Below are 14,351 nucleotides of genomic sequence, written 5' to 3' on the forward strand. Positions count from 1 at the left end.
TGAACAGAACCTACAAAATGTTAAAGCCAGATATTATTATTGCTTGCACAACGCGTGAAAACCCAGAGGACTAAGTCTAAAATTCCCTATATTCAATCCCCCAAAGACAGCTCCAAGATTATAGATCCCCAGGGTATAGCTGATAGCTTCATGGAATACTACTCCTCCCTTTATAATTTAAACCCATTTTCTGACTCTGCTCAATGCTCCCCTGCAGATGTTGATACCTTTCTAAACAGACTCCACCTACTAACTATCTCTGCCGACCAATTAGAACTACTAAGCGCCTCCCTCACCGAAATTAAGCTTCAGAAAATTATAGGTTACCTCCTCAGTCAGAAAGCTCCTGGACCTGATGGTCTATCGAATTGCTACTATAAAACCTTCCACGGAATCCTCCTCCCTTACTTGCAAGAAGCTTTACAGAAGGGATTTTCCAGTGAAATTTTCCCAAAGGAGATGCTCTCTGCGGTTATAGTCACCATCCCAAAACCAGGGAGAACGCCAGATACCCAGCAAAATTTTAGGCCCATCTCTTTGCTAAACACGGACCTAAAAATTTACGCTAAGGCTCTGGCTATCTGTCTAGCTCCTATTCTATCCACTTTAGTGGATTGTGACCAATTGGGCTTTATTAAAGGCAGGCAAATTACTGGTAATACCAGAAGGGTCCTAAACATAGTCGACTATATTGAGAAGTCAGGCCTAGAAGCAGTCTTCGTTACTCTAGACGCCGAGAAGGCATTCAATCGCATCAACTGGACGTTTGCCTTCTCTGTGCTACAGACAATGGGAATATGTGGCCCCTTCCTGGGAGCAGTGAAAGCCTTATATAGCAACCCCTCAGCACGTGTATATATAAATAACACCTTGTCATCAACGTTCACAATTACCAACAGCACCCGATAGGGATGTCCTCTTCCCCCCTTATATTTATCCTTACCATACAGCCCCTGGCACAAGCATTTCGCTTCTCTGATCAAGTAAGTGGTATCAACATTGGTGGGAGATCGCATAAACTCTCGTTATACACGGACAATGTCATACTGACTCTCAGTTCTCCTGAACATTCATTGCCCGGGGTAATGGAGATTATCTACCAATATGGCAAATACTCCTATTATAAAGTCAATGAGAAGAAGTCCCTGGCCTTACCCATCAACATATAGCCATCTTCCTTATAAAACTTGTATTCCTGATTTAAACTAGACTGGCAAATGGAGAATATCCAATACTTTGGCACAAAAGTCCCCAATAAGATTAAACTTCTATACCGCCTTCCCTGCTATCTTCCCCTGCTTGAGGTGGTGGAGAGGAATCTGCTCCAATACAACAAGCAGAAAATCTCTTGGGTGGGTCGTATAGCGACACTTCAAATGCTAACCCTTCCAAAAATCTTCTACACGTTCAGTACAGTTCCTATTTCTCTACTGTGTTCATTTTTTACCCGCCTCAACAAACTGTTACACATATTTATCTGTACTCCTAGATGACCGCATATAGCCTACAGATAACTAAATAAATGTAGGAAATCTGGAGGCCTGGGCCTCCCTAATATTTACGACTACTACCTTTCCACCCACCTGAGCTTCCTGTGAGAGTGGTGGAGAGGAGACTTACAGCACCACTGGATACAAATAGAGATGGCTGTTTCACCTGGTAACAACTTAAAAGCCTTAATTATAGCTGCCCTCGTCCCATCGCTCTCTCTTGTAGCTCTCCCAAGCTTCCCATCCACCTCAATCTCACTATGGAGGGCATTCCACTCCAAAGCCCCCAGAGTTCGGTTTTCCCTCTGACCATATGCCCCCTTGGAGACACTGAACTTCTTCACCCCCGATATCGATTTAACACGGGTATCCAATGGCCTTTCTTCTGTAGCACTTCTTTTTGAAAATTCCCACTTGAAACAATTCTCCTCTTTACATGAGCAACAACTTATTCCCCATAAGGACTTTTACAAATACCACAGAATCTGCCATCTCATTCAAACAAATGACCATTTTACAGTATTAGCATGTAAAGAGGTTTTGGACCTCTGGAATACTAAAGGATCCTCATCGAGGGGTTTGAGACAATTATATGCTATCTTAGGTTCCAAGCAAATGTTTGTTAAATCAACACCATAAACTTGAGAAAAAGAACTGGGCAAGGAATTTCCCACTCCTAATTGGTCATCCTGACTTTCTTTTATATCTAAAACATTTACCTGTGTTTCTCACTATGAGGCTGCTATGAAAATGATGCTCAGATGGTATCTCACATCTGACAGACTGAGCAATATATACCTAGGCACATACTACCTCTGTTGGCAAGGGTGTAGCAGCAAAGGTTCCCTTTTCCATATTCTCTGGTCGTGTCCTCTAATTCAAAACATAAGAGAAACGAGCTTTGACCTTCTTTCCTCTATCACTAGAAGATGCATAGCTCCTTCCCGAAACTGGCCCTGCTTTTTCATAATATCATGGACTTTCCAGCCCAACTTCGCAGAGTTATAGCCCATATTTTGTTGTCCAACAAACTGGCTATAACGAGATATTGGAAAACCCCAAACATCCCTCCATTGCAAGAAGTTATAGATTTGGGAATGGTCAATACCACCTGTGCATATGAAAAAATGTTGGCCTTTATGAATAGCACCTACCCTTAATTTGAATCCTCTTGGCAGATCTGGGTGTCCTCTACTTTAGTGGTTATATCCAGTAGGTAGAATCTCCTGATACTATTAATACAGCTGAGAGTGTGCAGTTCAGTTTTCATTTTTATAATGTTTTGTCGCTATGTTTTGTACTTACCTATATAGCGCTACTTGGAGCACTATTCTCTCCTGTGATCACTCCTAGACATACCTCCTTGAATCCTAGTCTATTGTCATCTTTTGTATTGACAACTGCTCTCGTATATACTTGCCATACCATGAGATCCTTTGTACCTACAGTTGTGTTCAAAATAATAGCAGTCAGACATCACTAACCTGATCAATCACTGTTTTTGGTAGAAATGATATTTCTACATGGCAAATCATTTACTAGCAGGTGTAGTAGAGTAATAGAAATCCAACAGACCCAACAGTCATGACATGCATGCTGCTGATTCTGTGTAATTGAATCACTAATTTAAAGGGGCATGTTCAAAATAATAGCAGTGTAGAGTTCAATTAGTGAGGTCATTCATTCTTTGAAAAACAGGTGGCAATTATTGCCCTTACTTAAGGAAGGAAGGCAGCAAATGGTGTACATGCTGGTTACAGTGCATTTCTCTCTGAAATTCTGAGGAAAAATGGGTCGTTCCAGACATTGTTCAGAAAAACAGCGTACCTTGATAAAAAAAAAGTTGATTAGAGAGGGGAAAACATATAAAGAAGTACAGAAAATGATAGGCTGCTCAGCTAAAATGATTGCAAATGTTTTAAAATGGCAACCAAAACCTGAAAGACGTGGAAGAAAGCGAAAAACTACCATTCGAATAGATAGGAGAATAGCCAAAATTGCAAGGACTCAGCCAACAATCAGCTCCAGAAAGAAGAAGGTCTAAAGTTACCTGAGTACTGTTACAATTAGAAGATGCCTATGTGAAGCCAAGCTATCTGCAAGAAGCCCCCGCAAAGTCCCACTGTTGAAAATAAGATGTGCTGAAGAGGTTACAATTTGCCAAAGAGCACATTGACTGGCCTAAAGAGAAATGGGGCAACATTTTGTGGACTGATGAAAGTAAGATTGTTCTTTTTGGGTCTAGTGGCCGGAGACAGTTTGTCAGATGACCCCCAAACACTGAATTCAAGCCACAGTGCACTGTGAAGACAGTGAAGCATGGTGGCGCAAGCATCATGATATGGGGATGTTTCTCATACTACGGTGTTGAGCCTATTTATCGCATGTGAGAGTATGCCGAACTAGGGGGACTGATGGGTATTGGTACCACCTCAATCTCGCCTGTTCTTGGAGAAACCCTTTTTAGCGCCAATAGTGGTAGGTCAGTGTCAAGATATTCAAGGGTACAGTGGATTTTACACCAACTTAAAATTTGTAAAAAAGTGTAATAAAAAATGTGTGGATATATAAAAAATATGTGGATATATAAAAAATATAATATAGGCCAGTCAATGTGCTCTTTGGCAAATTGTAACCTCTTCAGCACGTCTTACACATTTTTTATTACACTTTTTTACTAATTTTAAGTTGGTGTAAAATCCACTGTACCCTTGAATATCTTGACACTGACCTACCACTATTGGCGCTAAAAAGGGTTTCTCCAAGAACAGGCGAGATTGAGGTGGTACCAATACCCATCAGTCCCCCTAGTTCGGCATATTCTCATATCCTCTACAGGCAGACACTCTGGTCGACCTGACAAACCCCGAGCAGCCTCTAGTATCTATCACTCTATTTCCTTTCAACCCCACTCCTACAAACCCGAGGCGCCTCAAGTTTTTCAGATCTAGTGGAATCCCTTCCAACAGATTTGTCTGACCCTCAAACTCTCTCTCTCTCTTATACCTCTATTTATCGCATACCAGGGATCATGGATCAGTTTTAATACATCAGAATACTTGAAGAGGTTATGCTGCCTTATGCTGAAGAGGAAATGCCCTTGAAATGGGTGTTCCAACAAGACAATGACCCAAAACGTGCCACATCTTGGTTCCAGACCAACAAGATTGACGTTATGGAGTGGCCAACCCAATCCCTGAATCTTAATCCAATAGGAAACTTGTGGGGTGACATAAAAAAATGCAGTTTCTGAGGCAAAACCAAGAAATAGAGAAGAAATGTGGAATGTAGTCCAATCATCCTGGGCTGGAAAACCTGTTCACAGGTGCCACAAGTTGGTTGACTCCATGCAACACAGATTAGTTAAGTGATTCAAAGGAAAGCAAAATCTTCAAACATTTTTCAGTTTATATACTGAATGTTTGAGTTTGTAAAGAAGGAACAAGAGGAACACATATTTGATATATTTTTCTTCATGTTTTGATTTGGAATAGAATGTGTTGTGTTCCCAATGCATTTGTATGGAAATAAAAGCTATTAGAAGGATTTTGAGCTTTATTCACTTTTTTAAACACACTGCTATTATTTTGAACACAACTGTATATGGATATATATTAACTGATTCTGGAGTGTTCTGTCACCATGTGATGTTATGACACGACAACAATATTTGTTGTTACATTATTTTCCTACTTGTATACTTTTAAAACCCAATAAAAACAATTGATTTAAAATGTGGAATTATAAGTATGCAAACCTATACTAATAATAATAATAATGCCTACTAAACTTTTCTGTAGCACTGTACAGGTAAGGCAACTGTGTCCAGTAAAGATTTCTACATGGTCAGAGGAATGCGTGTTTGTAGACAAAAAGCAGTCACAGAAGTAGAAGCAGAAGATTCCAATGAAAAAGTAGTTTACTCAGCCATTAAGGTTTGTTTTCAAAACCACATTTTCTTGAGGAGTGCAACTGCTTTTTGTATTACTGCCTGATAGCATGGATTAAAGGAAATAAAGGAAAAGTGTCACCAAAAATGTTATCACCCTCTTCCTTCAATGTGGTGCTGCTTTACGTGTATGTATGCATGTATGTATGTGTATATATACACACAACTTTTGTGAAACAGTTTAGCTGTTTGTGCTGAAGACCTCTCCTTCTTATTCACTAAGGCTGGGTTTGGCGGAGGAACAGATTGCTGCAGTTCACTGTATCTGGCATAGCCAGTTACCACCGTGCACAGCCAGATCTCAATTCACTGTAATAGGATTCGGCCATTTTCTGACATATATGCCGGTGTTCAGCCGGACAAAAAATTTTGTGTTTAATATTTTTACGTGGCCAAAAGTCGGGATGTATGACGGGTACAGTGAATTCCGGCAGTCTGTTCCTCCACCAGAACAGACTGCTGGAGTCCAAAGTGCATAATAGGAAGTTTTTCACATGTTAAGGGGAGCTGCATTCCATCCCCATCACTCTAAAAATTACTATTGCATTTGCCTCCCCTCTTATCGTACCTCTGGGGAGATACACTGCCAGATTGAATCACTGCAGATGCTGCTGTGAACACAGGACCCACAGATACATAGGTTGCTTGTAACTCCTGTTTGGGCAAGATAATTAAGTTATTCTACATATCTCTCAGCAGGAATTAAGTTAAAAGCTGCATAAATTCAAGTAATTTCCTATTCTTCCTCATACTAAAAAGAACAATGTGCATATATACTGGAAGTGAATAAAACGAATAGATCACTTTCTTGGTTTAATCTAGATTTGTAACAGGTTTTTAAGCCAACTTTAAGGCTTCAACCGCCCCCTAAAAACAAGTAGCACATGGCCATTCGATAGTTAGAGACTGGTAAAATATTTGCTGAGCAATAGACAATAGAAAAAAGAAACCTTAAAAACATCTGTTTTTATCAGAAGCCTCAGTGTTGCTCAGGGTTTCCAAGGTAACAATGTAGAACTTTTAGACCAGCTGTGAACAGTGAATTACACTCTTTAGATTGTTGTCATTAATCTATAATTCTCCCCAATGATGAAAGGAATCTGTATTTTCTTTTCATCTAATCATCGTTCTAGAACACATGATGTAATTTGCTTATTCAAATAGATTTTAAAGTTACTTGGTGTATTGCAGTTGCGGCTGGAAGAATCAGCCACATTTATTTAAAAACCCAATATTATAATAACAGCATACAAGTGTATATTGTTATTACTGAGTATAGTGAAGTCATGAAAAGCATGCTAGACAGCAATGGAAGCCACACTTCTCAACATCTCTACACATTTTCTCAACCACCGCTGCCCCACTATTTATGCTTGTTCCAAATTACTTTTTCACAGCTCGATTTGATTATGATACAAATAATTATCTTGACAGCCATATGCAGTTTTAAAGAAGTTTGAATGATCACTTATCTAGCTGTTGTCTTTTCTCATATTTCATGGCTTCTTGTTGTAGACCCAGCTTAATTCTCCCACTTAGAATAACAGCTTTCTTTTCAAAAGTTTTCAGTCTAGTCTTTGGATTTGTCCTCTATTCGAGGTCTCTAATCTCCCTAATGTACCCCACAGATGTCCCTGATTGAGTTAATAAATAATAGGGATCTGTTCCCTTTTTCACATATCCAAATTCTTACATCCCATATTTATGGTACTATCAAGAGAAGATTTTTTTCCCGCTCTTGTTTAGAATAGTCTGACTTTTATCATTATATAATTTGTAGTAAAATAACAGGTCTATTATACTGCCTCAATAAAGAAACACAGGGAAAAAAAAGCTGAAAAAATGAATGAGGGGGCAAAAAGAAAAATGTGGTCATGGTTATGGCTGTACTGTTCATGGGTAGGTATTTCATATTTTACTTTGACTTTTTTTACATTTATTTATTTTCAATTTTTCACATACTTTTACAGTAATCCTTTCCTCTTTCATAATTATTTTTTTTACTCTCCTTTCAAAGATCTCATTTGACCATGAGATGAAAAAGGGGGTCAGCACATCCCAATGCACGCTGCCATGTCTAGAAACACGAAGAAAAAAAAATACAAAGCAACCAAATAAAGTCTAATAATGCCATAGTTATAGAAAATTTTCTGGTGCTAATGCTACGCTTATTTAATACATTTTAGATTTTTAGTAAATACATTTTGTATTTAGGCCCATCTGTCGGAGTCAAGGCGATCTCTGTAAGCGGGGAACCAAACACTAAATACTACCTGGTATGTGCCATAACGGCCACCATTAAATTCAGGGAGTGCAGGATCCACACGCATGCTGGGTCCACTCTGCCTTTTACCGTTGAATTGATTTATTTTTCTTCGTGTTTCTAGCCATGGCGGTGTGCACCTGCGCCTTGGGATGTACTGACTGACCCCCCTTTTTCTTGCAGTTGTACTGAGCTGGAGGTGTGGCTGAATCCAGTTGGTCTTGCACTCCTGACCAGCCTATCTGCCCCATAGGCTGATTTTAATTACTGTAAGTATAAAGCTATAGCCTGCTCACCCTGCATTCATTGGAAGCCGTCTGGCACCAGGAAAGGTATAGAGTGGGCTCGGCATGCATGTTGGTACCTGCATTGCCTGGATTTAATGGAGGCCATTATGGCACAAAAAATGGTAAAAGGCAGAGTGGGCTCAGCATGCATGTGGAACTTGCACTCCCTGAATTTTATGGTGGCCATTATGGCACATAACAGGTAGTATTTAGTGTTAGGTTCCCGTCTTACAGAGATTGTCTTGATGTTTGGCAGACAGGCCCAAATAATTTTGTACAAAATGTATTTGCCAAGAATCTCAAATTTACAAAATAAGCGTAGCATTAGCACCATAATATTTTCTACAACTATGGCATTATTGTACTTTATTTGGTTTGCAGATTGCTGTTGCATTGTGTTGTTAAAAAAATATATATATATATATATATATATATATTCAGAAAAATGAGCGGCACTCCAAGGATAAAAGCAGTGAACCCTTTATTCACACCGGTGTGAATAAAGGGTTCACTGCTTTTATCCTTGGAGTGCCGCTCATTTTTCTGAATTTATCCATCAGGGAAACCAGTCCATTCCCTTTGGGACGTGCACCCGCCATTTCCCTCTGGAGCCAGTGCCGCCATTTTTCTTTCTTTATATATATATATATATATATATATATATATACAGTACAGACCAAGTTTGGACACACCTTCTTATTCAAAGAGTTTTCTTTATTTTCATGTCTATGAAAATTGTAGATTCACACTGAAGGCATCAAAACTATGAATTAACACATGTGGAATTATATACATAACAAACAAGTGTGAAATAACTGAAAATATGTCATATTCTAGGTTCTTCAAAGTAGCCACCTTTTGCTTTGATTACTGCTTTGCACACTCTTGGCATTCTCTTGATGAGCTTCAAGAGGTAGTCCCCTGAAATGGTTTTCACTTCACAGGTGTGCCCTGTCAGGTTTAATAAGTGGGATTTCTTGCCTTATAAATGGGGTTGGGACCATCAGTTGCGTTTAGGAGAAGTCAGGTGGATACACAGCTGATAGTCCTACTGAATAGACTGTTAGAATTTGTATTATGGCAAGAAAAAAGCAGCTAAGTAAAGAAAAACGAGTGGCCATCATTACTTTAAGAAATGAAGGTCAGTCAGTCAGCTGAAAAATTGGGAAAACTTTGAAAGTAAGGGCTATTTGACCATGAAGGAGAGTGATGGGGTGCTGCGCCAGATGACCTGGCCTCCACAGTCACCGGACCTGAACCCAATCGAGATGGTTTGGGGTGAGCTGGACAGCAGCGTGAAGGCAAAAGGGCCAACAAGTGCTAAGCATCTCTGGGAGCTCCTTCAAGACTGTTTGAAGACCATTTCAGGGGACTACCTCTTGAAGCTCATCAAGAGAATGCAAAGAGTGTGCAAAGCAGTAATCAAAGCAAAAGGTGGCTACTTTGAAGAACCTAGAATATGACATATTTTCAGTTGTTTCACACTTGTTTGTTATGTATATAATTTTACATGTGTTAATTCATAGTTTTGATGCCTTCATAGTCATGAAAATAAAGAAAACTCTTTGAATGAGGTGTGTCCAAACTTTTGGTCTGTACTGTATATATATATATATATATATATACTGTATATTGTAAGAAGGTACAAGGGGTCGTCATTGATGGTAGGTATGTGTCACCGAGGTTCCTGGCCTCGGTAAAGTAAGAGCTGGTATTTTCATGTGTCAGCGGCAGCTGATGCTGATTGACAATTTGCTATTTAGTATGGCTGTAAATAGCTGATCCGGGACGGCTCTTACTGGGAGTAGTCAAAGTGCTGGGTGAATGACTACTCTCCACGTTCCAGGCCGGGTCTTGGCAGGCTTATAAAAGACAGCCAGCACTGTCAGGTGGTGTGGATTACCTCCCTCTGACAGTGGAGCTCTGGAGATCTATGTGCTGAGGTGTGAAGACCGTGTGTCAGGCAAGCAGGCCACCTTAAAGCCTGCAAGTGGACTTTCTGAGGCTGAGCATTCAGCCGAGTGTGAACTGACACCTAAGATACCAGGTGAACTTTATTTTGTTTTTCTGTGTGTGAATAAGCACCAAGCCTGAAAAGTGACTGTTGTGTTATGTTATAAGTGTGAATAAACACTGAAGAGTGATTTACAACCTGGTCCTTTGCCTCTATACTGTGTCCGCAAACCTGCCTACCAGAGCAAATCCCCACAATTGGTGGAGGATGTGGGCAAGCGCAGTGAGGCTGGCCTGAAGGCCAAAAAATGTTTGTTTTTCCAGGCACGGTTGTATGTCTTACAAACCAGCAAGATTACAACCTGTGGTCCTTGACAAAATTGAAGCTGTCGTGAAAGCCCTTGTGGAGGCTAACTTGCAGCAGCTGGAGGCTAATAAGCAGCAGCAGGAAACCAACCAGCTGCTATTGCAGCATGTGATGGCTTTACAAGCAGCAGGAGCGTCTCAGAACGTCCACGTTGCCCGGAAAGCGGTCCGTGCAGCGATCCCTAAGATGACCCCCTCGGACGACGTCGAGACCTATCAGGCGGTGTTCGAAAAGGTGGCCGTGAGGGAGAAGCTACTCCGAGATCAATGGGCTGAGGTCTTCGCTCCGTTCCTGGCATCCGGACACCAGCAGGTGTTTTTCAACTTACCGGATGATCAAGCGGCCGATTACACGACAGTAAAGGGTGATATTCTGGCAAGACTGGTGGTAAATGTGTTGGTCCAGGTCCAGCGGGTGCATCAGTGGGAGTTTAATCCAGCTGAACCCGCGAGACCTATTATGATCTGTTACACCGGTTGCAAAAATGGCTGCAGCCTGATGTGCTGAGTTCCACTGCTATGCTGGACCGTATGTTGGCTGATGTATTCTGGAGGGCTTTGCCGTACCCTCTCCACACTGGATCGGCCAGGTGTCTCCTGGTAATGCCCTTAAGATGGTCGACCTGGTGGAGCACTATGAGGCTACCGGGAATCTACGGGGGGTTCTTTTGGAAGGGGGGCAGTCAAACCTTGGAAACCTCCACCCCAGACCTGGCGACTGGTGCCAGCAAAACCCGCTCGGGATGTACCCCCTGCAGACCCAGCTCCGATGGTCTGCTGGCGGTGTCAGGAACCTGGCCACATAAGGGCCGGCTGTTCCCATCGGGGGAATCCCATAGATACTAACTATGGCTACCGCCAATCATTGTATGCCAGGAAGCTGTGTGCAAAAGGAACCCCCGAGACTATAGACTTTGGCAGGTAGAAGAGGGAGACACTCTAGCGGTGGCTCTGCTGGACTCAGGGAGTCTGGTGTCCCTGGTAAGAGCTGCACTAGTGCTGCCTGCCAAGTTTACTGGACGAAAAGTTGGTGGTCGTGTGCATCCATTGAGACTTAAAGGACCATTCCAACCGCCCTGGTATCTCTGTCCACGATGGCTGCCAGGTGGACTCACAAGGTGGCCATCGCCACCAATTTACATTATGAACTTATAATTAGGAGAGACTTCCCGGGTTTCCCGGCACTGTGGCCTGATACAATACCCGTGAGACAGGTGCAACCCCAGTAGAGTGGCCTTGCTCAGGGGGGAAACTGGAACCCTGGGAATCTGAGACCGAAGGGCCAGCGCTAGCAGTGGCCACCATTGCAGTGGAAGAGGGGGAGGCAACTCCGCTGAGTGTAATGGTGGGAGATGTGGAGGATTTGCTGCCGGGTCCTGAGTTGGCAGACCTCAATGTCTCCAGGGAAAATTTCGGTACAGCACAGCACCGGGACCAAACACTATCTCAGGCCTGGGAAAATTTTATAATAGTTGATGGTGAACCTTAACAACTGGGGGCCGAGTCTATCTTTCCCCATTTTGTGGTTCATCAGAAGATGCTGTATCGGGTAAACCAAATACGGGGTGAGCATATTGAACAGCTGGTGGTGCCCAAGGTGTATCGCAAGCTCGTGTTGAAGCTAGCCCACCAACATGTTCGTGGGGGACACCTGCGATGGCAGAAAATGCAGGACCGGATTCTACAGTGGTTTTACTGGCCCAGTGTGTTCAGAGAGGTGGAAGAATATTGAAAGTCTTGCACAACCTGCCAGATAACTAACCCCAAGCCACATTTCCATAGTCCCCTGGTACCTCTCCAGATTATTGAGGTTCGCTTCGAGCAAATCGCTAAGGATCTTATATGCCCAGTACCGAAGTCCGCTAGAGGGCACCAACACATCTTGCTCATCCTAGACTATGCCACTCGGTACCCGGAGGTGGTGCCCCTGCGACATACATCGGCCAAACTCATAGCTAAGGAGTTAATGGAGATGTTATCCTGAGTGGGACTACCTAAAGAGGTTGTGACTGACCAGGGGACCCCTTTTATGTCAAAGGTCATGAGGGAACTCTGAAAGTTACTGCACATAAAACAGCTAGAGAGGTTTAATCAACATTAAAAAATATGTTAAAAAGAGTGGTGTCTAAAGATAGGAGGGATTGGGACCTTCTTCTGCCGTATCTCATGTTTGCAGTGCGGGAGGTGCCCCAGGCCTCTACTGGGCTCTCGCCCTTTGAACTGCTATATGGCCGAAATCCTCGCTGTCTGTTGGACATAGCCAAAGAGGCGTGGGAACAACAACCCACACCGTATAAAAGTGTAATTGAATATGTCACTCAGATGCAAGAGCAGATGGAGACAGTGTTGCCGCTTGTTAGGGAACATATGGAGGCAGCCCAGCGAGCCCAGTGTAGGGTCTATAATCGACAGGCTCGGGTCCGGATCTTTAACCCGGGAGATCGGGTTTTGGTTCTGGTACCGACGGTGGACAGTAAGTTCCTGGGTAGGTGGCAGGGACCCTAAGATGTACTTGAAAAAGTTGGTGAGGTAACCTACAGTCGTGGCCAAATGTTTTGAGAATTACATAAATATTGGAAATTGGAAAAGTTGCTGCTTAAGTTTTTATAATAGCAATTTGCATATACTCCAGAATATTATGAAGAGTGATCAGATGAATTGCATAGTCCTTCTTTGTCATGAAAATTAACTTAATCCCAAAAAAACTTAATCCCAAAAAAACTTTCCACTGCATTTCATTGCTGTCATTAAAGGACCTGCTGAGATCATTTCAGTAATCGTCTTGTTAACTCAGGTGAGAATGTTGACGAGCACAAGGCTGGAGATCATTATGTCAGGCTGATTGGGTGTCACGGCTGAGGATGGGGGAAATCCTCAGCCGTGTGCAGCCAGGTGATGTTATGGCCTACTCGGCCAGGAGAACAGGATAGGGAGCAGGTCACCTCCTAACAGCGTCTCTACCCTGACCCTAACTCCTAACTGCATGGGCCGACCTTAAAGGTAGGAGGACCCATGCACAGGAACCTCGGATCCCTAACTCACCCTCCGTCCGGTCCCTGCGCTAGGAGTCAGGGTAAGACGACCTACTCCTCCTAGACACGGAGGAGCAGGAGTCTCAACGGCCAAGCTGTTGGGAAAAAGGGGAAACATAAACAGACTAATGGAAATGGCAGGTGAACTAAGTAGCTCAACCAACCTGCCACAGCCTTGCTGACTGGATCCCTGACACAGAGAATCCAGAACCATTAGCTGCACAAACCAACATAGGAAAATCCCAACAGACCATCACCCAGACATGACACATACAGGTAAGCATAAACTTAATAAGACATAAAACCTGAACTTAAACCTATGACCACAGTGGTGGCTCTCACAGAGGAATGGAAAGCACAGGAGGCTGCCTCAGCTAGCAAGACTGAAGCAACCTACTGAGCCCTGCTAGAGAGAGGGTATATATAGGCCAAAGTGGCCACACCCAAAGGTTGGACACACCCAGTGACAACACACACACACTGGGAAGGAAGTTAACCCTTCCAATGCCACAGAAGGGAAAACACACATACATAAAGGGAAAGTGCACACAATAACATACCACACGGTGCACACAACACACACACCTAACAAAAGGTTGCTAGGTGTGACCGCATGCCAGGGCATCAAGCTACCTAGCGACGCTCAGGCTGCTCTGCTGCTAAAAACAACACTGGTTGCCCGCGGCAACCACAAGTGAGGCCACAGACAAGAGGCCCTCACCCGTGGTTGAACGCCCATACAAAACCGCAGGCAACCGCATGCGGTAAAGGAGTCACGGTCATGGGCATGGCCGTGACATTGGGTTAAAATGGCAAACTTGACATGTTAAAAGGAGGGTGATGCTTGAAATCATTGTTCTTCCATTGTTAACCATGGTGACCTGCAAAGAAACGCGTGCAGCCATCATTGCGTTCCATAAAAATGACTTCACAGGCAAGGATATTGTGGCTACTAAGATTGCACCTCAATCAACAATTTATAGGATCATCAAGAACTTCAAGGAAAGAAGT

The 14,351-nt window shown here is 42.8% G+C and overlaps 1 protein-coding gene across 1 annotated transcript in view; it reads right to left on the reverse strand.

Moving 5' to 3' along the window:
* IMMP2L (inner mitochondrial membrane peptidase subunit 2) overlaps positions 1-14,351 on the reverse strand; it is a 1,418,140-nt gene that overhangs the window by 771,171 nt on the left and 632,618 nt on the right. The window lies entirely within an intron of this gene.

The sequence above is a fragment of the Bufo bufo genome, chromosome 1 (genome assembly GCF_905171765.1).
Source record: "Bufo bufo chromosome 1, aBufBuf1.1, whole genome shotgun sequence".
NCBI classification, from domain to species: Eukaryota; Metazoa; Chordata; class Amphibia; order Anura; family Bufonidae; genus Bufo; species Bufo bufo.